Below are 26701 nucleotides of genomic sequence, written 5' to 3' on the forward strand. Positions count from 1 at the left end.
AAAAGGAAGCTCTGTGGGGGGAATATTTAGAAAGTGGATTCTTTGTGTGGATTTTTGTACAACGGGGCATGCTGGGTAATTGTTTCGAAGCGGGCTTTCTAGGCTTGGTTGGGGTAAGCTTGTTGGGGAATGTTTACAAAGGGACTCGCTGGGGATGTGTTGGGGAAATTCCAACGGGGATTTTTTTTTTTTTTATATTATTATTTTTTTAATATATATTGGGGAGACTTTGTGGGGGATTGTACAAGGAGAGACTCTGTGGGGATTCGTCCGAAGGCGGACTTGCTAGGGGAAATTTCTCTTTTTCCTCTTTACTGCGAACGCCATCAAACATCATGATTTATCAAGTTTGGACAGACGTACCAACGAAACGGGGTGTTTTCCTTCATGAAACGGAATTCCGTGAAAACAAACCTGCCACCTGCCCTCTCTGGTGTATCCTGAACTTGGGGTTAAAACATAAAAAGGGATTCGAAGAGAAACAAAGAAAGGAGAAAACAAATTTCAAGAAGGGAATGTCCCTTTCGGGACGAGAAAGACTTATCTGAGGAAGATAACGCTGGCTTTAAATGACATGACATGCTCTTTGGACTGGACGCCTGACCTTCCATAAACTTGCGTTTCCCTGAACCAGAACGGATCTGTGATTCCAAACCGGTGGAACTTTGCCGAGACCTCTTTGGGGTGGAGTCATTCTTTTCGGCCAACAGTACCCTTTGCGGGTTTTCGCTGGCCGACCTCTCTCATTTCTCTTCCTGTCATCGCTCGATAGCACTCTTTGTGAGTTTTTACTAAACAACCTCTCTCATTTTTGTTTCTCTACTCCCGTCACCTCGTGGTGCCCGAAGGTTTTCACCGACGAGACTCTCTCATTTTATCTCTCTCAATTCAGAGTGTGCCGGTCTCCATTTGTGACGCTTATTGGTTCCCCACTATCTTTGGTAATTGATTTGAAGGCTTGTGCTTGGTAAAGAGAGGCGGATGATACTAACTTCTAAACTGCTCGACGTGCCCCGGTTTCAATTTCAGGGCGAATGGGATTTTATTGTTGGTGTGACTGAACCTCTGGGAGAGGCTGCCTACGTATCCTTTCGGAATCAAGTCAAACGTAGTTCAGGCCTCTATCAATTTTTTTTTTCTTTTTCGGCCAAAGGTTTGTAGAGAGAATTGGGTAGTGTTTGGGGAGTAGTGGGGAATAAAACCTTCATCATTTCAAATGTGTCAAGACTACTGGAGTATAATTCAGACGTAGTATCTCTTGACTGCATCCGCATTTACTGCTGTGTCGGGGTCATTTCCTTCGATATCACCTAAATACAATGCTCCTCTCGGCAATATCTTCCTTATGATGTATGGGCCTTTCCAATTTGGAGCAAACTTCCCTTTTGCTTCCTCATGATGCGGCAGAATACGCCTCAGTACCAGCTGACCTACTTCGAAATTCCTGGGTCGGACTTTCTTGTTGTAAGCACGGGCCATCCTTCGTTGGTACAACTGTCCGTGACAAACCGCGGCCATTCGCTTTTCATCAATCAAAGTCAATTGCTCTAACCGAGTCTTGACCCACTCGCTGTCTTCGATTTCTGCTTCGACAATGGTTCGAAGCGAAGGAATTTCTACCTCTGCCGGTATTACCGCCTCGGTCCCATAAACCAAAAGATAAGGAGTCGCTCCTACTGACGTGCGTACCGTAGTACGATATCCCAACAACGCAAATGGTAACTGCTCGTGCCACTGTCGGGAACCTTGGATTGTTTTTCTCAAAATCTTCTTGATGTTTTTGTTCGCCGCTTCTACAGCACCATTGGCCTTTGGCCGATAAGGAGTAGAATTCCTATGCGTTATTTTGAATTGCTCGCATACATCTCCCATCAAGTGACTGTTCAAGTTTGCTGCGTTATCTGTAATGATAGTCGCAGGAATACCGAAACGACAGATAAGATTTGAGTGTACAAAATCCACTACAGCTTTTTTAGTGACCGACTTGAGAGTGACAGCCTCTACCCATTTTGTGAAGTAATCGATGGCAACCAGTATAAACCTGTGTCCATTCGAAGCCTTTGGTTCGATTGGTCCAATGACGTCCATGCCCCAGGCGACAAATGGCCAAGGTGCAGACATGGGATGCAGCTCCGTGGGAGGTGCATGAATCAAATCACCGTGCACCTGACACTGATGACACTTCCGAACGAAGCTAAAGCAATCCTTTTCCATGGTCATCCAGTAATAACCTGCTCGAAGGATTTTCTTCGCTAAGACATACCCGTTCATGTGAGGTCCGCACACACCTGCGTGTACTTCGTGCATGATCTTTCTCGCTTCCTCGATATCGACACATCTTAGGAGATTGAGGTCCGGGGTCCTCTTATATAACAATTCACCGCTCAGAAAGAAACCACTTGCATGTCGCCTAATGGTCCTCTTTTGATCTCCAGTAGCGTGCTCGGGGTATTCTTGTGTCTTCAGGAACCTCTTGATGTCATGGTACCAAGGCTGCGTATTTGATCCCGCCTCGATTACATTGCAGTAACCGTGTCTTTCCTTGATTTGGATTTCCAAAGGATCGACGTGGGCGTTGCCCGGGTAGGGTAGCATTGAAGCCAAAGTAGCAAGTGCATCTGCCAGTTCATTGTGACACCTCGGGATATACCTGAACTCTATTGATGTAAAGCGCTTGCTGAGGTCCTCCACATGCTGTCGGTAAGGGATAAGTTTGACATCCCGAGTTTCCCATTCGCCTTGAGCTTGCCGGATAATCAGGTCAGAATCTCCCATAATCAGTAAGTCTTCGACATCCTGATCGATTGCCATATGCATGCCCATGATGCAGGCTTCATACTCAGCTGTATTATTTGTGCAAAAGAAACGAAGTCTAGCTGTGGCGGGATAATGCTGACCAGAAGGCGAGATCAAAATTGCCCCAATCCCTACACCCTTGGCGTTCACGGCTCCATCAAAGAACATCTTCCAGACATGAGCGTCCTCCGAGACCACTTCTACGGTGTTTACTTCTTCATCTGGAAAGTAGGTACTCAATGGCTGGTATTCCTCATCGACCGTATTTTCGGCCAAATGATCTGCTAGCGCCTGGGCTTTCATTGCCGTGCGAGTGACATAGACTATGTCGAATTCCGTAAGCAAGATTTGCCATTTAGCCAGTCTCCCTGTAGGCATTGGTTTCTGAAATATATACTTTAAAGGATCCAACCTGCTTATAAGGAACGTAGTGTGGGCTTGGAGATAATGTCTCAGCTTTTGAGCAACCCACGTCAGAGCGCAACATGTCCTTTCCAGCAGAGTGTATTTGGCCTCGTAGCCGGTGAATTTCTTGCTCAAGTAGTAGATTGCTTGCTCCTTCTTTCCGGTTATGTCGTGTTGCCCGAGGACGCAACCGAAAGAGTTCTCCAAGACTGTCAGATACAAGAAAAGTGGCCTCCCTGGTTCTGGAGGGACCAAGACTGGGGGATTCGAAAGGTATTCTTTGACTTTATCAAAGGCTTCTTGACACTCAGTTGTCCATTTAATCGCCGCATCTTTCCTTAACAGCTTGAATATGGGCTCACACGTGCTTGTCAGCTGGGCAATAAACCGACTGATGTAGTTCAACCTGCCCAACAGACTCATCACGTCTTTCTTTGTTCTCGGGGGAGGCAGATCTCTGATGGATTTTATCTTAGTTGGATCTAGCTCGATACCTCTCCTGCTTACGATGAAGCCCAAAAGTTTGCCCGACGGAACTCCGAAAGCACACTTGGCTGGGTTTAGCTTCAAGTCATACTTCCTTAGTCTCTCGAAGAATTTCCTCAAGTCTTGGATGTGATTATCCTGCGTCCTGGACCTTGACTATCACGTCGTCCACGTACACCTCTATTTCCTGATGCATCATGTCATGAAAAATGGCAGTCATGGCCCTCATGTAAGTAGCCCCAGCATTCTTCAAACCAAATGGCATGACCCGATAACAGTAGGTGCCCCAAGGCGTGGTGAAGGCAGTTTTCTCGGCATCCTCTTCATCCATCAGTACCTGATGATACCCAGCGTAACAATCTACGAAAGACTGTATCTCGTGTTTGGCGCAATTATCAACGAGGATGTGGATGTTGGGCAGTGGGAAATTATCTTTGGGACTTGCTCTATTCAAATCTCGGTAATCTACACATACCCGAGTTTTCCCGTCCTTTTTCGGTACCGGAACCACATTCGCCAACCATGTTGTATATTGGACTACCCGAATCACTCCCGTTTTCAGTTGTTTAGTGATCTCCTCTTTAATCTTGTCGCTGACCTCAGTTTTGAACTTTCGTTGCTTTTGTTGAACTGGAGGACAATCAGGATGAATCGGCAATTTATGAACCACTAGATCAACACCTAGACCCGGCATGTCATCATATGACCAAGCAAACACGTCTTTAAATTCAAAAAGAAGTTGAATTATCGCCTCTCGCGTTTTCTTGTCCGTGTGAATGCTTATTTTGGTCTCCCGGATTTCTTCCGGGGTTCCTAAATTTATCGGTTCAGTGTCATTCAGATTTGGCTTAGGTTTATTCTCGAAATGTTCCAACTCTCGGTTTATTTCCCTAAAAGCCTCTTCTTCATCATATTCTGGTTCTGGGTTCATTAATTCGCAGTTAAATAGCTCGTTGTGATCTGGGCGTGAAGTCCGCAAGCATGTCATATTTAAAGCCGCATTATTATAACTGAAAGGAAAGATAAAAGGAAAAATAACAAAAATCAGAACAAAAGAAAGAATGGGAAAGCAATGATGATTTTTTTTTTATTTTCTTTGGAAAATTGGAAGACAACAATGTTTACAACTTAGGAATTCAAAACAACAATGGAAAGGAAGAAAACGTTCAAGTTATGTCCTGGAGATAACTTGTGACACAGGAAAGGTGGCAGGACAGGTCTACCCGGACTTCCTTCTAGTCGGGAATGGCGTGGCCTCCCAGTTTTGAAATTTGGCGTTCGGCCCCACGTACATCATCTCAGCATTGCTTGTGCCTTCACCTGGTTGAACCATGTGGATCTCATAGAGCATCTCTCTCATCGCCCCACATATCTCCTCGATTTCCTCAGCTGTGAAGACCTCATCATCTTCTTCTTCGGCGTACCTTGGCCTGATGAAAGTTGCATATAAATCCGGCAGTGGTCGAGGTAACTTCCAACCCTCATTTTTCCTTTTCTTTGCCCACTCTTCGTCTGCTGGAGTAGGTTTGAAACCTAGTCCAAAAGGTTTCTTGGTGACTGGCAAGGTAATGGGTTCTGTTATTCCCTGAAGGGTTCGTCCAAGCCCCTTTCCCTGGCCTAAATCCATGCCGGATCATCTCTTTGGCCACCATAACCGAGGCGTTAGACAAGAAAGGCTGGGGGCAGGGTATTCCCTCTTCGTGCTGCTCTGCCAGTACAATCTCAAAAGCTTGATAGACCGTATGTTCGCTCCCTTCTCTCGGTTCCAGATATGGGATGGATGGGTCCCGATAAATAGCATGCTCATCTTCCCCATGGACCACGATCTCTCGGTCTTCGTACTCGAACTTCACCATCTGGTGAAGAGTGGAAGGCACGGCTCCTGCCGCATGGATCCAAGGTCTGCCAAGGAGAAAATTGTAGGATGTATCCATGTCGAGCACCTGGAAGGTTACTTGAAATTCGACTGGTCCTATGACCAACAACAGGTCTATTTCTCCCATGGTATCTCTCTTGATGCCGTCGAAAGCCCTTACGCAGACATTGTTGGGTCGGATTCTTCCGGTCCCAATTTCCATTCTTTGTAGCGTGGAGAGCGGGCAAATGTCAACGCCTGAGCCCCCATCCAACATTACCCGCTTGACATAATAGTTTTCGCATTTAACTGTTAGATGCAAAGCCTTGTTGTGTGCCGCTCCTTCCGGGGGTAGATCGTTCTTGCTAAAAGAGATTTGGTTGACGGCGAAGAATCTTTCTGTCATCCGCTCTAATTGTTCTACCGAGGTTTCAACTGGCACATATGCTTCATTCAGGGTCTTTAGTAAGATCTTTTGATGCTCGGTCGACCTCATTAACAATGACAGCATGGACACTTGCTCGGGGTACTTGCGCAGTTGATCTATCACTTCGTAATCCGGCATTTTCATTTGTTGGAAGAACACTTCCGCTTCTTCAACACTTACGGGCTTCTTTGGCGGGAAGCGCCTTTGTGTGGCGTTGTTCAGTTCTTGGGTATTTGAATACCTTCCAATGAAAGTATTTTCTGGAAGTTCTCCCATGACCTCTTTACCTTTGTACATTACCAAAGTCTTTTGATAATTCCACGGCACTGTGGACGGGTTGGTCATTGGCTTTTGTGGCACGCGTCCGATAACCACTGGCTCATTCAGCCGAGGTGGTTGAATCGTCCCCCGGACCACATAGGCCCCTTTCGGCACGTACATAGGTTTTGTCTTTTTGATTCCGAAATTCTGCGTCTTCTCAGCTCGACCTCGTGGTATGTAAAGAACTCCATCCTTTACCGGTACCACTTTCTTCTCTACCTTCTTTTCAGGCTCTTTCTTTATAGCTTTGGCCTCCTCCCCCTTTTCTAGTTTCTGGTCTGTTTCGGGCCTCTTCCCCGTGTCGACAATGGAAATTATGGCTTTCAGAGCAGGGTCGAACTCTTTGTCTTCACAAATCATTCCGATCAGCGGCCCATTATTGTGAGCAGGTAATGGATTGTTAGTTACATTCGGGATCTCCTCGTCCCTTAGCACTATTTTCCCTTGCTCTATCAAATTTTCGACCACTCTTTTCAACGACCAGCAGTCATTTGTATCATGTCCCTCGGCCCCTGAATGATAGGCGCATCTGACTCCAGCTTTGTAAGAAGGTGACGTCGGGTTTTGCCTTGTTTGAGGGATTGGTTGCAAGAAACCCAACTGGACTAGCTTCGGGAACAAAGTTGAGTATGGTTCACCGATGGGCGTGAAAGTCCGTCTTCGGGGTGGCTTTTGAGGGCGGAAGTTCTTCTGCGGGGGTTGTGGGTTATAGTGGTTGCGGTAAGGAGGCTGATTTCTGGGAGGTGGAGCTGGGCCTCGGTTGGCTTGTTGTTGTGGATGGGCATAAGGCTGGGCATTCATGACCATATAAGGTTGATGAGCATATGCCAAATTTGAGTGGGGGTAGTAGTGTTGTGGGGTTCTTTCCGGAAAACGGGGCCTGGGATGACGATACTCCCTTGCTTCCGAGGCTGCCATGGTCGTTTCTTCCTTCTTCTTCCCTCTTGCCATTCCTCCGGACCCGCTCTGGACGGCTTGGGAGGTCGCCCTTATGGATGCTTGACTCAGAATCCTACCTGTTTTCAGACCATTTTCCACCATCTCTCCAATCTTAATCGCTTCCGCGAATGGCTTTCCCATGGCTGACATCATGTTTTGGAAATAGTCAGACTCTTGAGCCTGGAGAAAGGTAGTGACCATTTCCACTTCATCCATGGGAGGCTTCACCCTTGACGCCTGCTCACGCCACTTAATAGCATATTCTCTGAAGCTTTCTGAAGGTTTCTTCTTTAAATTCGACAGAGAATTTCGGTCTGGTGCGATGTCGATGTTATACTGGAATTGTTTTACAAAATCTCTGGCGAGATCATCCCATATATGCCATCGAGACATTTCCTGGTCCATATACCATTCCGAAGCTATTCCTACTAGACTTTCCCCAAAATATGCCATTAGCAGTTCTTCTTTTCCGCCGGCTCCCCGCAATTGGTTGCAGTATTTCTTAAGATGTGCAATGGGGTCACCGTGCCCATCGTACTTCTCAAACTTTGGGGTCTTGAAACCCACTGGCAGGTGTACGTGAGGGAACATGCATAGGTCGGCGTAAGAGACGCTCTTCTGTCCGCTCAATCCTTGCATATTCTTCAAACTTTGTTCAAGGCTTCTCATTCTTTTGGCGATCTCATTTTGTTCTGCGATTCTGGGGTTCTGATCCTGCCCGGGTGCAAGCTCGCACTGAGGCGGTGGAGGATTAGTGTTGGTAGTGAACCTAGTTGGTTCCATTGAGAACGAGGGTGCTTGGAATGTAAAAGAGGATGAATCAAAGCTTGGCTTGTACGTAGCAGGCTGTGCCGTAATCGGGCAAGGCGGTGCAGTAAAGATGTTCATGCTTGCATCGGTGGCTGACATTCGGGGATGAGGCTCAGAAGGCGATCCAGCAGAGAAAGCTGAGGTGGCTGGGTACCCGAATGGAGTAGCAGGATAATTTATGGGGACATTAGAAGTCCCACTTGATCTGGAGAATAACTCAGGGAATCCGGGGACGACACTTGGCGGCTCTTTCCCATTATTCCAGTCGTCCAGCATTTCCAACATGCGGAGCCGTAGGATTCTATTTTCCTCCGCAGTTGCGGATTCCGGTGTGAGGACGACCGAGATAGAACTTTCCTCAGAAACAGGGGTTGTTGACATCGGAACCTCTGAAGACATTTCCACACTTCCTTTTGACCTGGTGAAGTAGGTGTGAGTGCTTCTTCTGGTTCTAACAACAGGTAGTTGAACACTTCTCCTTGACCTCATGAAGTATGAGTGCGAGGCCAGACTTTCACCAAACCAACCGTGTTTCCCAAAAACCTGAATGTACTCAACGACAAATGCACGGTTAATTTGAAACAAAATAACAGATAGGCAACCTCACGTTGAGCATGATGCACCTATACAGTTAAGTGAATTCTACATGTTTGCGACGAAAGCATGCGTCGTTCTGGCGTTCCTTTTTTAGGCTTCCCTTTTCTTATCATTTTTTTTTTGTTTTTCTTTTATATTTTTTTTTATTTTTACGGTAAAAATGCGACCGGATCCGATGAGGATTGCCTACGTATCACGATGCCTACGTGAATCAGATCATTACGTAGTTCGAAAACACAAATGAGCGTAAAAGAAACAACCTTTTATTGTTGAAACGGTCTATAACAAACTACATTTTGCAAAAGAAAAAGCAAACTTTGAAAATAAACCTAGACTCAAAAATAGACTAAAAATCACCCTGATGGGAAAACAAGCAGAAGATGCTAAGATACAGATTTGACTTATGAGTACATTATGGTTTTGAAAATTGGTGTCCGCGGGGCATCGTTCGGCCTCGCCGCGGTCCTAGGTGTGAGATCCCTCTCAAGTTGCTCCAGCTCATACATGGTCTGCTTGACATAACTCATCACTGCCGAGAGGACGGTAACGCCGGTCATGTTCTCACATCGTAGACATCGTCTGGTGATGGCATGGGCAATGGCCTTGATCCTATCTCTGGTTTGCTTCTTCTCTATGAGTAGGCGTTTTATCTGATCGCTACATATCTTGAATACCTGAGCATCCTGCATATGCTGATGCTTCAGTTGCCGTACTTCCTAACTTCATCTGGGCCAACAAATCGTACCAGTATCTGCTCTCAATTTGGAAGTCCTTGGCCTGATTAGCTGCTTTGATCTCAAGTGTAGCCATCTCTCTCTTCATTTTGGCAACAATTTTCTCGTGGTCGCGTTTCGATTGGTTCAAGTATCGGTGATGCTTCTCTACTTTTACTCCCCACTGTGGCTTGAGCTTCGCCATAGCCTTTCTCGATTCTTCTAAACCATCTCGCCATTCCGCGACTTCTCTTCTCAAACCCTTAATCAACTGTCGATCTGATCGACTTCTGGGCTGTTCATCAAGAGACAATCTCAATTTTTGGATTTGGGCCTTAAGTTCTTCATTCTCTCGGACCAATTTATTCTTTTCGCTTCGATCCGCCGCGATTTGTATGCTGTTATTGAATTTCAGACTGTCAATTTGTAGCTTCAAATCACCGATCTCGGCCCGATACCCCTTTTCTTTTGCTAACCAGTCCCATTGCCCTTGGGACGATTCCATGAAATCTTTGAGATGCGGTCTCTTAGCCGGTCTTTTACAAGATAGGTCGCCCCTGAACCAAGCGTGATATCCTGGGGCAACTTCCCCTTTTGCTATATCCATTACACAAGTGCTTGCCGTCAGATGTTGGCACTCACTCCAGATTTGGCGAACTTCTTCTTCGGGAAACGACCGTCTGGACTGATCTCAATCACTTGGGTACTCAGATCTTCATCTTTCGGCACCACTTGATACCTCCCAAGTTGCCTCAAAACCCGATATGGTGCGTAGGGTTGGATGCTTTTAAGTCCCATCAACAGAAAGTGGGGTCTAGTTGCTGGCATGTATATGATTTCCTCAATAGGCGACCATCCGAGCGTCCACTGGATTTGGCTAGCAGTGAGAGTTCGAAAAAATGAGGTCCATGATGTGACGCCTTCAGGTAGATTGAAACCTTTGATTCTAGTGTAGAATTCTCCGATACAAGTCTTCTCGGGCGAACCGTAACCCAAGAGCGGAGAGCGGTGGCATAAGTGATCGGTCATCCATATTTGCAACAGTAGGTTACATCCTTCGAAAAAGTCGCCCCTGGCTCGACAAGCAGTGAGAGCCCGAAAAATGTCAGCCATAATCATAGGTGCCAGAGTACTTTTATCTTGGGTGAGCAAGGTACTGACGACCCCAACTACTTTTAGATCGATGTTGCCGTCCTTCCTTGGGAACACTATAAGACCTAAGAAGGCTGTCATAAAAGCTAACTGCCTGTGTTCGTCCCACTTTTGTCGGTTGCCTTTACTACACAGTTTGAAATCCGGCTTATTGAACCCGCCCTCACGACCATATCTAGCATACATGAGATGGAGACTGCAGAAACCTTTGGCAAGATCTGGGTGGTGAAATGTACGGGGTATTTTCAGAAAATCCAGAAACCGGTGTACCGTGACGGCCCTAGGTGCAATCAAGTATTTGAACCTTAATGGAGCTTCATCACCCCCAATGTATCCCGCTATTTCCTCCAACGTCGGGGTGAGTTCGAAGTCTGAAAAATGAAATACATTGTGCGCCGAATCCCAGTAAGTGACCAATGATCTGATAATATCGCCCCGAGGTTGAATGTCTAGTAAATCCGGGAGATTTTTCAGATATTTCCTCACTTTTCCTTGCCCCTCCTTGCCTAAGTCATCCCACCATAATCGCAACTCAAAAGGGATCTTGGTCATTATTGAAAACGGTTCATTTTGTATCGTGCTCATCCTGCACATTTATTTAGGGTGATAAGCTTTATTAGACTCAAAAACTAAAATTATCTAGATTTTTTTTTTTTTTTTTTTGCAAAAACGGGAGGTTGGACCCGCCGAGGGTTGCCTACGTATCTCACCCCGTGCGAGAATCAAATCGGCGTAGTTCGGTCAGATCAAAATAGGGGAAACAAAAAAAATAAAATCCTTTAAAGAAAAGAAGAATAACCCTTTTTTTTGAAATTTTGTTATATGTTTTGTTTTTCATTTTATTATTTATTTTTGAAAAGAGACCAAGGAAATATTTACACATTTTAAACTTCCTCTTTTTTTTGAAATTTTGAAAATCTTTTAAAGAGGTGCTACAAATGAAACAAATAAATTTTTTATTCATTTTTTATTTATATTTTTTTTTGATTTTGAAAGTGATTAAAAGGAATAGTCGAACTGAAAGGCAAGCTTTTTTTTTTTATCAGTTTTTTTTTATATTTTTTAGAAAATTCTGGTTAGGTTTGATATTACGCGGACATGGTTTTTTTTTTAAAAAAGAATAAGTAATTATCCCCCTACTCTGCTATTTTTTTTTGAAATTTTCGGAAACCGGTCAACATGCAGATCCGAAGCAAATAGATGCGCACAACAAACGGGATGCAGCAGGATGGTCTTTTCATTCCAGGTTGCCTGTCCTAGACGGACCCAACCCCTGTGTTGAGTCCCCTATGTCAAATGCAACATGATGCAGATAAGCGTTCCTACTAGGGATCCGGCAAAAGGTTTCGTTATACTAGTTTTATAACCTGGGTAGATGTTCTAGACTGTGTACTCGAGCGGACAACTCGAGTCGAGGAGGGGCAACTTACCGGGAACCAAAAGGCCGTCCGACTTCGTAACTTATCCGTCCTCTTTCTTATTTCAGGTATCGACACTAACAGAATAGGGAGCCTCGACCAGCGAGCTTCTCCCCGGAGGTGAAGAGAGAAGGGTTCGGCACAGTTTATATGCAGTTCAGATAATATCAAAGCAGTAAAAAACAAACATTGCAGCACGTTATGTCAAAACATGTAATAAATATCAGATAATAAAGCCAAATATAACAATTATTCTAAGCTCGAATTCTTGAACCCTGAACCGGAGGTTCTGGGAACTCATCCCCAGCGGAGTCGCCAGAGCTGTCACACCTCCTTTTTGCGCGCCCTGCCCCGAAGGGTTTAAAAATGCGCGAGGGAGTTTTTCCAATTTAAGTGACAATATTCGAAATGGGATTATTTATTTAATTCAGAGTCGCCACTTGGGAAAGGTTTGGCTTTTGGTGTCCCATGTCACCGGTTTATCTTGAATCCCAAATCAAGGAAAATATTCGACTTTTCCAAATGAAGTCTGCGAACCAGAAATTCTAAGTAAGGAATTCTGTTAACCCGAGGGAAGGTGTTAGGCACCCTCGAATCCCGTGGTTCTAGCACGGTCGCTTAAATTGTTATAATGGCTAAATATCTTATTTAAATATATGTTATGACTTACGTGCTTTTATTAAGTTTAAACCGCTTTTATTATTATCATTTATTTTTATAGAATTGCAACGTCGTGAAAATGCATCTCGAACCACGTCACAATCAATGCACCCGTGGTTGTCGACACATTTTGACTCCGTTGAGATTTGGATTTGGGTCATCAATGTGCACCCGTGTTTAAGAAGGTCAAATTATTAAGCCGCGCCTAAAGAGTCTAGCGCGTTATTATTTTTATAGAAGGCCATGAAATTCAATAAACGGCCTATCCCGAATTCTAAAAAAATTATTATGGTTATTTATTGAGGGCCCCGCAATTTCGCATTTTTTTTTATTTGGCGAGGCTCGTCTCTTTTTAGAAAGGATATCCTAGAATGGCTACATTTCTAATGCATTTGTCTCTAAAACTAGAAGAAAAAGGTACATGCTAATTTAATTATATGCTTTGGCCTAACCCGGATTCTTATCAATTTCTGATTAATTATTTACAAAGTGAAGAGGCATCATACCTTGTGAAACATGCGAGATTGACCAAATGCTATACTTGTATCCAAATATTTCTTGAATTGAACTTAACTAGCCTTATTTTAGGCTAGATTAAGGGAATTGAACACTAGGCATTATTACTAATGGGGATTCGAACGTGCTCCTATATACTGCCTAGCGGGTCCTGATAAAAGAACTAAAATAAAACAGAACATCATTGTGTAAGGTGGAAATATTCTATCCTATGCATGTCATTATAGTTAAACAAGAATCCGGTCGAAAATTCTATGTCAATTATCCATGCATTCTACATATTGTACCATTACATCTCGTACTAACGAACAACTATAAACCAAGATGCAAGAGGCTAAAACTTGGTTAAGTATTAACTAACTAACCTTTCGCTACTGAATTACGCACTAATCAATTTATACAAAATAAGTCAATATACCATGAGCATTACAAACAGACATTTAAATTTCTTCAAACTCCTTTCATTTCATGCTTTCGAACTGTTACAGTTGATATCAAAATGGGACTCAAAATGTGTACCTGAATACTGAAAGGCAAAGAAGAAGTGAAGCAGAAAGGTCAGCAGCAGCAGAAGGCATAATAGCAGCAACAGCAACAGCAGGTAACCAATAGAAACAAAATCCCAGTGCAAGATGCAGTTTGGAGCCAATAAAAAATGGCAGAGTGTAGCAAATTCCCAGTAATATGAATCAGAATTTAGGCAGAACAGATCTAGAAATGCACTGATGCTACACACAACTAACAATCTCAAACAGGACTCAGAAGAAATCAATATGGAACAGGGAAATCCAGGCCAGTGAGAATCAAGACAAAGACGAAAAATGCAGTTCCTCTTTCCTGTGTTATGCCTCTCTCTATCTATTTCTGTCTGTGTGTGTGTCCTCAACAATCTTTCTTTCCCCCTTTTTCTTATCAATCTCCCTGTGTGTCTGTATATTATCCTTTCCCTCTTCTCAAATCTCCTAATGTCTCTCTAATATCAGGTGTCCCTTTTTTTTTGATCCCCTTAAACTGATGGAAGACCTCCCTTTTATAAGCCTCCAATCACCCCTTTAACAGCCTGTTTTAGACAATCAGAACACCCTCCCACGTGCTATCCTATTTTCAGATTCCACTTACTATTTAAATAAGAACACAACCCCATGATATTCTCTGGCAGACTTACTTTTAAGTAAGGTTTAATATTTCTGAACTAAAGTAGAATATGGGCAGCAGAATGTAGTCTGACAGCATATGCTGTCAAAACTATTTTAATTCAAAAAGGGCCTTTATGCACATGTTGTGCACAAGTGCACATGCCATCAATTCAGATTGCAATTACAGACCAAACCTTAGGTTTCTAAAATCAAATTAACAACTATAAGTAACTAAACTTAGTTCTTAATTAATTCAGGCAATGTTTAACAGAAGCAAATCGATTTGTTATTGTTCAGACAGTTGAAACTAATTGACGACACATGTCGACTCGACTATATTTATCATAACATGCACAATCGTAGCCAAAAATCAGACATTTAACAGTATCGACACATGATTTGAATTGTACTGACCAAACAGAATTGTACTCGAGGAGTCAGTTAATCGGTTCAAATTTGAAATTCAGCTAATTGCACAACACATACATACATACGCATTATCAGAACAAGTAGAAGAAGGACTCAATCAAACGCAGAGGTTCAGGCAAGGTGGACAGGACACAGTTGGTAAAATTCGAAATACAAATTTCACAAAACATGAACAGCCTTTTAAACAATCACATGGACTAAAACAAATAAAGAAAAGAAAGCAAAACTCACCTTAAATCCTGAAAAATCAAAAACCTTAGCTTGGACTCGAACAGACCTTTCTTAAGGCTGAACGGACTTTAATCGAAGTGTTTCTCAGATGAGAAACACTTCGATTAAGGTCCATTAGACCTTAATCTCTTGGTTTAAACGAGATACGGACCAGTGACGAGGAACCCTAAGGTTCCAAAAATTAGATCCGGGATTCATGCTTCCCTGGTCAGATTCGGACCAAACAAAGCATGGTTTGGTCACGAGGGGGGTCTGGGGAGTGTCTGGTGCGAAACTGGGGTCAAACGGTGTAAGTTAAGTTCCGACTCAAATCTTCAAATGAATATTCGAGAAGGTGGGAAGGGATTCGAGTTAAGCGGTTGACAGATCCATGTTCAGGGTTGTGGGGGGGTTCTATGGTGTTAAGGTGGAGGTCACCGGCGTTCATGCCGCCGGCTTTCATGGTGAAGAATACAGGGGCGGCTAGGGTTTGGAGGGGAAGGGTCTGGTGAAGACGACCTAAGGCAGGGGGGTTTGGATTAGGGCGCGGGGTGAAAGGGGGAAGGGTTTATATACGGGGTGGATGGCTTGATCTCAACCGTTAGATCAATCGAGATCTACGGCCTGGATCTGAGGGCTTAAGTGGAACGGTGTCGTTTGGCTTAGTAAGGGTCAGGGTTGGTTCGGGTGGAATGGGTCGGGTTCATTAGTGGGTTATGGGGTGTGAGATCTTGGCCGTTGATCAATCTGAGATCAACGGCCCAGATCATACTGGATTAAACGGTGTCGTTTGGATGGTTAGGGGCTGAACTGGACTGGACCGGGTAATTTGGGTTGGGTTGTTCGTTTGGGCCCTGAATTAAAATGAAAATCAGCCCAAACTGATTTTCAAACCAATTCTACACTTATCTTTTATTATTATTATTACATTTTAAAAAAAAAAAAGCCTAAGTAAATCAAATTTAAAATTAAATAGACACTTAATACAATTATTTGCACACACATATTAAAATATTTGAAGCAGGTAAAATCAAACAAAACAACAATCATGGACAAAAATGCCTATTTATGGTTTTCTTATTTAACAACCGGATTACGGTATAAATTACGCATGACACATACATTTTTTGTATTTTGTTTTAATAAAATAAAAAATGGGCAAAAATATCATAAATAATTACAAAGTGCCATGCAAAATTTCAAAAATTGTACAATAGGACCATTTGTTATTATTTTTATTTCTTTTGGAACGATTGTCGCGTAAAACAAAAATCACGTGCTCACATGAGTTTCTACCACATTTTCAAGTTAATATTATAATAATATTTAAATTTATAGTTAAATACTTAATACTCCCTCTATTTCAATTTATGTGAACCTGTTTGACTGGGTACAGAGTTTAAGAAAAAATGAAATTTTTTGGAATTTGTGATCCTAAACAACTCAAAAAGGGGTCCACAGTATTTGTATGGTTATAAAAGCTTCTCACTAAGGATAAAATTGAGAATTTAAGCTAAATTGTTTCCAAATTTAGAAAAGAGTCATTCTTTTTTGAACGGACCACAAAGGAAATAGGTTCACATAAACTGGAACAGAGGGAGTAATAGTTAATAAATTTTTTAATGTACATATATAGAATCTAATAAAAAACTATTGGATATACATAAACACGTAAGAAACAGTGGATTAACTTAAGGAAAATGGGTTAAATTTCTCCTCTTATCCGAAAATAGTTAACTTTGTCCTTCGTTTAATTAATCCTGACCATACAGGTGGAAGAAGTCATATATTTGCCTTTGAATTCTAATGGAGCTTCAACATAAGGGTAATTTTTAAATTTTAGTAAAATTGAGGATAAATATTGACCTTTTTTTTTCTCTCGAAGAATTTAGTCACGTAAATCCACCCAGGTTATGCTTGTATAACATGAATTTTCGGACGAAAAGCGTGCTAAATAAGAAATGGAAATTACAAGGCTACTTTTAACTTTCTCTCTCTAGACATGAGCTTTCCTCTCAGCAGTAGCTGATATGGCGAGGAAGGCAAAATCGGTAGGAGGAGGGAGTATCGTACAACTTACCACAAAGAGACCTTAAATAACTTCCGCAGTCATCGGAGACGAAGAAATTTTGAAATGTCAATGCAATACAAGGTATAGCTCCATTAGACTTGGATAGAACTATGACATCGACATCAACAATGTGGAGAACACGCCGACAATGAAATCATGAGTAGATCTAATAGAGGAAGAGGGAAGTGAGTCGGAATCAATATAAAAACAAAGTCATGCAAAGGCACAAACAGCAAGGGAGAATTGGAGTGGAATTAAAGGAGAATGGAGCGAAGGGTATGACCTAACCAGGAAGGAAGGGAAGCAATTGAGAGGAAATGTGAAAATTACACTGGAAGAGGTAAAGAGGAGATAATCTACTGGAGATCTGCTGTAATTTGTTACGTGCTGAGTTCAAATCCACCACAAATAGTTATGGAGGGCTACTTCAAAAGAGTATGGGGATCACTGGGAATAGATAAAATAGCTCAGGTAAACAGAGGTATTTTCATAGTAAGATTTCACTCAATGGAGAACAAGGAGAAGGTGGTGGAGGAAGGAATTAGAATGACAAAAAATCAATGGTAGTTAAACCATGGAGACCTGATTTTGGACTTGATAAGAAGGTGGTTTATAAAATTCATGTGTGGATTAGATTGATAAACCTGGATATTAAATACTGGGGACAAAATGCTCTAACAAAAATAGCAGGGATGATTGACAATCCTCTGAAAATGGCAACAACACAAAAGGAGAGGTTGCAATATCCAAGAAATCTGGTTGAAGTAGAACCAAACCAGGTGTATCCAGATATGGTGATGTTAGAGAATGAATGTGGAGTGATCATTGAGCAAGAGGTTAGTTATGAATAGAAGTTAGTATTTTGTAAATCATGTGGTAACTTTGGACATGATATAGAGAATGTAGAAAGCAATTAAGGCCGACCCTAGTGGTAAAGGAAATTAATAGGGAACCAGGCAATAGGAGGAATACAAATAGCTCCAAGAAGGGGAGGAACCAGTGGAGTAACAACAGAACATAGAAGCAAGTAGCATTAACCCAAGTAAAAATGGGAGTACCAAAGACAATAAGTAGGTGACATAGGAAACTAAGAATCAGGCAGGAAATAGCAAAAAAGAGCAGGAAGCATGACAAGTGGTATATGGGAAAAAGGTATATAAGGGTCGGGTGTTGATACCCAATTTTTTCCTATATATTTTTTAATATGCAAAATACTTTCAAAATAACATATGTATGCATATATAAGTATGTCCAGATGTTTTATTATTTTTTTATTATTTTAAAAAAAATTTAAACCAATTTATTCCCCGATTTTATTCATACAAATCAGTAATAATTTCCAAAATTATCATTTTTGGTGATTCATTTAATGGATTCTCATATATATACTAAAATATAGCTAATATAATTTTTGCATATTTTTACAAATTTATTTAGTATTTTTAACGCTAAATTGCATATAATTGCAATATTAGCCCCTTTTAAGATTTAATTGCGTTTATATTTATAAAAATTAATTCTAGTATTTTAAATTGATAATTATATGCCATAAATCATTTTAGCACTTTTAATTTATTTCTAGAATTTAATTTACTATTTTTTATAAAATAAAGGAAAAAATAGCTATTTAAAATCTAGTCGGATTTCATTTCAATTGTAGCCCAAATTCTACCCCAATTTAAACCCAATTACCCAGCCCAAATTCTAATTTTACCCGACCCAATTTAAATAACCCACCCGGATACCCTATCTACCGGTTCGATCCAAGCCGTTGATCAAAATGATCAATGACCACTAGACCTCCTTTCCTAATTAAACCCAAAGACCCCCCTAACCCTAACCATTTCACACACCCAGCCGCCTCTGAATCCCCTTCTCTCTCAATCCTCTCTCAAACCCTCCCCAACCCTAGCCACCGACATCAACTACAAACCCTAAAATCTTCCAAATCCATGGCTTCCAAGGTCATTAGAGACCTGTACCAGCCTTCCATGGCTTCTACGTGTTTGTTCTTATGGTTTCAAGGCCAGACTATGAAGAACTCTGGTCCAGTTTTCATTCGATTTTAGTTCATGGCCTTTCTCCGGTAATCTTTGACCCTTTCTCCGGCCAGCCATGACCGTTCGAGTCAGACCTTTGACTCTCCTGGTTAGATCAGTAAATTTCAAGGCCTTTCTCATTGCTTTTGGGTTCTTCTAAAACCCTAATTTCTAAGTCCTTTCAATTTATTTCAGATCTACTTTAGATCTATGCTTGCTTTGAACTTTTAAGCATCTTCTCGAAGTTTCTTCAATTTTGCTTTCAAAAACTACTCTTTGTCTTTTTCGATTAGGGTTTTTCCTGTTAAATTTTTTCAAAATCTCTTCTCTAACTTTTAATACGTTTAAGATGTGTGCTTGTTTGTTTAAATTCTTGCTTGACTCGTCTGTTTACCATCTTTCGAACTCGTTGTTGTTGAAAACCCTAGTTTCTTTTGGGTCTCAGTCGAGTTCTAAAAGCTGTTTGTCAGATTAGTGTTTGTTTAGTTAAGTTTTATTTTATTTGTTTGTTTATCATCTTTTAAGCTCTACTATTGTTGAAAAACCCTATGTCTTTGGGTCTGAAACTGTTCGTTTAAATACTTGACTCGATTTGAAGTTCCTTGTTTCAGAATCTCTTTTCCTTCATGTGATTCCTCTAACTCTGGGTTTCTCCTATCTTTGAAACTCGACTATGCTTGAAACCCTAACTTTTCAAAAGGTTTCTCATCTGTTACTGTGAGACCTTTGCATGCTTCTGATACTCTATTTTTTCTTCACTATTGATTCAACTTGGCTTGACCTATTTGACTATCATGCGTCGAATGTTTGCTATCTACTGACTTTGTGCTACTATTGCATGTTGTTTCTTTTGCCAAGGTTTGGCCTCGCATGTCTAGTGTTTTGTGTACTCTATTTATATGCTGAGGTTCCTTCTTTGATTGATCTTCAATCTTGTGACTGATTTCAAAACCTTTCTTTTATAAGTTCTAATTTCACTCACCTGTCAAGGTTAATTGATTCCTTTCCTTATTTTGCTTTGCTGAACCCTTTTCCAAAAAAGGTATATTTCTGTACTTAGACTGAATTACTTACTCGATGATTTTACTACTTCTTTTATGGCAACAATCATTCTGCTTATAAACTGATTTTTCTTTCCTTATTTTGAGCCTGTCACTGCCCGTTAAACAAGTGATCTCTTAATTAAAGGGGATCCACTTGGTTAATTGATTCTGATTGTGATTATTTCTATATTTGTATTGAAACTTTACTTATTACCTTACTTCTCACATGTTTTCAAAAGCTATAAGTACTCTACACCTTCTCTTCTTTCAGACACACGAACACAAGAGGAACACTTTTAGTTCTGATAACACACTTACACTAAAAACACTCTCTCTTGCTTTACTACTTGTACTGTGGCATGTTTAGCTGGCTGAAAGCCAAACCTATATTTCGAAGTCCTGCTACCTTTCTTTACTGCATTTTTTGCTTCTTTGACTGGTATGTTCTAGTTAAGTTTTCAGCATCAACAACAACATAGTTACTTAATATTCTTGCCTTCTTGTCTGCCTATTGCTTGTATCTAATTCAGTACCTTATTTAGCATAATGTAATTTTTTTTCTCCTTTTCTGAATCAATGTATTATGAATCCTAAATCCCTACCCCAATGTGTTTGATACTTATGGTTTGTTTGGGGCATGACAACATTGAATATTGTTGAACATGACTCAAACTTGGTCTTCCTAGGATCATAACCTCCATGTTACCCTTATATGTTATATGTTCTAGTTGATTTTACAAGCATGACAGCACTCCCTATTGTTGTGCATGCCCAGAATTAACTTATGCCTAAGTATATAGGCTCCTTACAATGGATTCCCAAACCCCTGCCCCATTTGATGTAAAATTATCAACTTGTTTGAAGTGTTAATGGCTGTTTCCCAGCACCTCTTTCCCTCTTCTTTACTTCCTTAGTTCTTAAAGCTCTGTTTCTGCACTTGCACTCTCCTCTTAGACTTAAGTTTTGCCCCCCTCATGTGAGCCTTGCCTTGGGATCCATGAGCTCCCTCTGAACTTGGACACATGAGGGCTGGCATTTCCACACTGCACTTGTCCCTATTCTGGTTATGAAACTTGGGTTTGAGCACTGCCCGGGGTCCTATTAAGGCCCTTAGGGAACTCTAACACACTCAAGTCCGAGAAAGGCTTTGGATCAGGGTTTTTGAGTTGGTTTATCTCATAACTCAGATAGGAAGTCAAGAATCAGGCTTCCTCTAGTTGTAATTCTTTTCTTTGTATTTTCCTGATGTATTTAGTATTTAGTATTCTTGATTTGTAATAAGTTGTAATAAACATTTGGGGCTGGCTAGTAAAAAGGGTTGGGTATTTTATGCATGTTAAGGGTAGAAACCATGCCTATAGGACTATTTTAAATTTCTTCATATTCAAACTACATTTAGAAACCATGTTTTAGGACTTCTTGTTCAACTTCACATCTAGATAACCTGCCTATAGGGATCACCTAAAATCCTGCGCATTTGTCACCGTTTAGATACCATGTTTTAGGGCCCAAATGGTTATAATCCAGTAACGCGTTAAAATCAGTAACATATAGAAATCATGCCTATAGGGGTTCGTAAGTAAAATCTTGTTCGTTTCCACTCATATGCAATGTTAGGTATCATGTCTATAAGGATCTAAAATCAGTAACACATAGTAATCTTGCCTATAGGGATTCTTAAATAATTCTGATTCGCTTCATTCACATTCAGTGTTAGATATCATGTTCATAGAGATTAAAATCCGTAATAGTAGATACTATCACCTGCAGAATCTGTAATCGGTCTAATTTAATGTTATACATTCTGCATCTCTTTTAATAATATAATTCCCTTACTTAACAAGGTTTAGCAAGCATGCCTATAGGATCTCAAACACTTTGTTTCGAGTTATTACTGTCTCATCACCTTCTGAACTCAGTAGATATCATGTCTATAGGACCCCGTCCAAACACTCAGGCAAGACTTAGAGTAAAAAATGTAAACTGCATCTGCTTCTGTTAATCGCTACAACCAGCAGGCAGGCCTGATTCGGACTTCTTATCTGAGTTATGTAATAAACTAATCTGCCTCAATAATTGACTTCCCTTGTCTTTATGTGCTTTAATCAGACCCAAGAAAGTATGTGCAAGTCATGCTAGTTATGTGCTTTTGTTTGAGGAGGCATACTTGAGCCTTATGTGTTTTGTGCTTCCCCTTTAACGTGCAGTCTTCTATATGTTTTGTATGCCGCCTTAGATTTTTACCTTTGAAACCTCAAGTCAGCCTAATATCCATCCCTTTTAGGATTAGTAGTCTTAAGTGCCTCCGGGACTGATAGGAATGGGACGGGTAATAGCATGCAATAAGTAATCGAGACCAATCCGCGCTTTAATACCTTAACGGGGTGAGAAGGGTAGATATGGATATGATGACCACGCGATAATGCCACGTGTAGCCCCTCATTAAGGAGTGATTACCGAACATTGTGTGGGGTGATCCATATTAAATATAAACCTAGGACCCCTTTCCTTTATTTGCAAACTTTTTCCCTTTTTTTTTTAAAACGTTTCTTTCAAATGTTCTTTCTTTTATGTGTTTAAATCCCCTAATATTTGAGCCCATATCTATCTATTCGCTAAATTCACAATAACTGTCTGGCCGGGAACCACACTAGTGGATCTTGAGGGGTGCCTAACACCTTCCTCTTGGGATAATTTCAAGCTCTTACCCAATCTCTGGTTATTCAAACAAACTCAGAGTTGAATCTCTATTGGTGTCCTAATGCACCTTAATCATTAGGTGGCGACTCTTCAAATGCAAACCCATTTCCCAAAAGGAACGAGTTGTCCCTCCAAATGTCATAAACCCGATTTTGCGAGAAAAAGGGGGAGCTACTGCATGGCGACTCTGCTGGGGATTTTTAGGCTTTTACCATTTCAGACTATTACTATGAATTTATGCTCCTTTATGTGCAATTACTTGTTTAATTTCTTTAAGCATTCAATTCCTTTTTCAAAAACCGACTTGTCTTTTTGTTTTCCTTTACTATTTTCCTTTACTACTGCTTTAAATTATGAAACTGTTGTATTTACTGCTTTCTTAAACGTGCAAATACGTGAAAACATATTTTTAATTATTGCATAATCATGTTCAACATCATATTCCACTCGTGACAAACAAATCCCATAGCAACGCTTATAATGAGTGGTTGCGCTCTTCCGATATTATCACCCCTAAATCCGAAAAAGGCATATTTGCGGTAAAACTAGTCGATCAACGGTGTAGTCGACAGTTCCGTGTCTTTCCCCTTGAGTTGTCCGCTCAGGGGTACTAGTCTAAAACCCCATAGAAACCTTACTCTGTTTAAACTGTGCATGCATCATGGTCAAGCCTAGCCAGGTCAGTTATGATCCTTTAAGATAGCCTTGTCCAAAGTCCATTGGGTTTCCTAAACCCAAACGGACACTACCACGTTTTGTGCATTTATTTGTTTTGCAGAAAATGAGGCACGGGGTCCCCAGTTTTGGTATGATTAACACGCCTCACTCTTGATAGACTGGTGGAGGAGTCTTCCATCAAATGACCAACTCAACGAGTGGAAAGAGAGGGCCGCCAAAGGTAGCAAAAAGTTGGAATATCTGGAGTACAGTCTGCTGTAATTGGAGGGGAAAGTGAGGAAGAGAGTCACCGACTGCCAGAACGCCGAGGGAAACAAAGGAGAACACCTGGCAAAGGCATTTTTACTAGTGAACCTACGTGAACTGGAGGATTTGATCAACGAGAGAATTCAACCTGAGGAAGGTCCTTCTGGGACCAAATAGATAGGAGTTTTTCTTTTCTCTTTATAAAATGCAATAAGGCCAATGGCCATTAATGACTTTTATTTCCTGTTATTTAGTGTCGATTCGGGATTCGTCTACTTTTTATCAATAAAATGAGGCATTTAGCATTCTAAGTTTTCCAAATCAATTTGTCGCTAGGCCTACCTCGGGCATAAAGAGGTCCCCAAATTAGGACATGTTTTACATTCCTGCACTATGTATTTAAATATCGCAACTCTTTTTATAATCCTCACTAACTTGGTTACCATTTGTTTTTAATTTTGTTTATTATTCCCCCTCTCCAAAGTTTAGTTCTTGCACTCTGGCAATATTATCTTATTCCATGAGATCCAGGGGCCCTCCACCCACTCATCCTCTCAGTCCTGTCAAAAACAAGAGCAAAGGGAAGATGGAAGATTTGAACAACGCCAGAAAAGAGAACTCAACTGAACGGGTAGAGGTCACTCATGGTCATGGTACTTAGGTTTCCAAAGAAAATGCATCCCAACTCGAACAAAAGCTGCTGAAATTTCAAGAAGGACTTGATCAGGTTCAGAATCTGGCAAATCTGTCATTTTCTCTCACCACTCCAGATATCAATTTCCCAAATGCTCAGAACCCCACACCTCCACAGAATATCCCAAAGCAACAAAACTATCCCTTTCCTCACCACCACTGCAACACCTTCCATACCTCAAACAATACCCCGCTGCTCATCCCAGAACCCCTGAAATCCACAAATGACCAATTCCACACCGACCATAGCACCCCCATCTATGTAGAGACTGTAGACATGTGATTTTTGACCCTTCCCAAGAATTTTCACATTTTTAGCGTAAATATTTAATTTAGGTCTAATATAGCTATTTTAGCTAATTTTGACTATTTTACCTTATTTCGTCACAAAAAGAAAAATTACAAAAAAAAATATATATACTTTAGTTTATGCGTTTCTCATAAATTTGAAAAATACAAAAATAGTACCTTATTTTTGTACTTTATATAATTTCGAAAATTACAAAAAATAGTTACTAATGTCTTGCAGCCATTTTAATCTTTTGAAAATACAAATTAGTACTTTGTATTTTTTTATCTTCATATAATTTCGAAAATTACAAAAAAAAATGGTTTCGTTAACGTTTTATAGTCATTTTAATCTTTAGAAAACACACACAAAAAAAACAATACTTTATATTTTATCTTTATATAAAAACGAAAATCACAAAAATAGTTTTATTAATGTTTTGTAGCTATTTTAATCATGAAAAAATATTAAAAAATAGTTTTATTTTAAATGTCAGTCTTATTTTGGTAGTTATTTTACTTACATAGGATTAATTGAACAACGTCGTATTCTTATTCTCGGGTCCGGGCAAAAGAATAATATTTGGGTTCAAACTACCCGTTTTTAGGCCTAATTTTCGGACCTAACCCATAACAATCCAAACCCACCACACCTTACACAAACTCCAAGATAATGGGGAACATCTTTTGAAAAAGGAGGAGGAATACACGGACATCTTTTGAAAAGTGGGGAAAAGGAACGGAGGAGGGGAGTTTGAAAAAAGGAAAAGGTTGGATTGAAAAACGAAAAGGAAAATTGGAAAGGGACGGGTGGAAAAAAAAGGAAAAAGTTGGAAAGGAAAAAGGGGGTCTGGAAAAAGAAAAGAAGGGAAAAGAGATTGAAAAAAAAAGAAAAAAATTAGAAGAAGGGGGTCACCTTCTTCTTCATTAAGAAAACGAAAAAAAACGGAAGGAAGAGGTTTTTGGACTTCATCCTCTTCTCCCTAAAAAAACTGAAAAGAAAAAACTCCCACTCTCTCACATCCAAACGACCCCTTCCCCTTTGAAATCCCGTATTCTTCGACTCCTCTCCCCACCGGTTCTGCTTCATCACCAACCAAAACTCCAGTTGAAAATCAGTCCAAATTCACCGGTTAAACAACCGCAAAAAGCATCCCAGAGCGTAGCAGAAACCAGCTGCGAAAATAGCTTCAAAATCAGTCCGAAATCAGCTACGTGACAATCATTAAAGTGAGGTGATGCTCGAGTTCGCCGATTCGAGGTTCTGGTGATATCGCCTTTAGAAGTCACCGATCCTGGTTCAGATCTCAAGCAGAATTATTAAATCGAAACTCTCTGTTGTACTTGGATTTTGATAGCTCCCATTGCAAATGAATTTACGGCTGATTGAGGTCCGTTCTTGCTTCTTTCAGTTTATATTTTTGGTTGATTTTGTTTATATTGTGCTTTCTCGTGAATCTCTGTTCATGTGTCATTGAGTTCATACCCCGATTTGCATAGATCGGCGATGGCATTTGCGACGAATCGGAACAGTGAAATTAAGCCTTTTATGAAACGGTGTTACTTTTTTGAGGTTGATTCATAAGCATCACGACAATGCTAAAGATGAGATTATTTTTCCAGCACTTGATATTTTCCTTCTTGCTGATATGTTTGTGCTGTTTAATTTTGTGGTAGCATGTTTAAATAACAATCTGATGCAAGTCATTGAATTAGCTAATTTAGCTCAAGAAATTTGGAGAGCTGTTCTAATTTCGTTTCTTAGTTATGTGTCATGATCTTTTGCTCTGTTTTATGGAAGGTTCAGTATCTAGCTCACTTAATTCTGTAAATATTTTATTTAATGGGTTATAAGACTTGGTATGTAAAATGGGCCATGATCACGTTCCATTAATATGGTGAATAGTTGGTTTTGGGATGCTTTTAATAATTCATGGGCCAAAAGATCTACTTTGTCAAACTAATTTAACTGGTATAGTTATCAATTGTTCATACGATGGACAACTTTATACATTAATTTAGTCAAATGATTTCATATAGAATTCATTTTATTTTAAATAGCCGGTCCATACC

This window comes from Nicotiana sylvestris, chromosome 8, assembly GCF_000393655.2.
Source record: "Nicotiana sylvestris chromosome 8, ASM39365v2, whole genome shotgun sequence".
Lineage (NCBI taxonomy): Eukaryota > Viridiplantae > Streptophyta > Magnoliopsida > Solanales > Solanaceae > Nicotiana > Nicotiana sylvestris.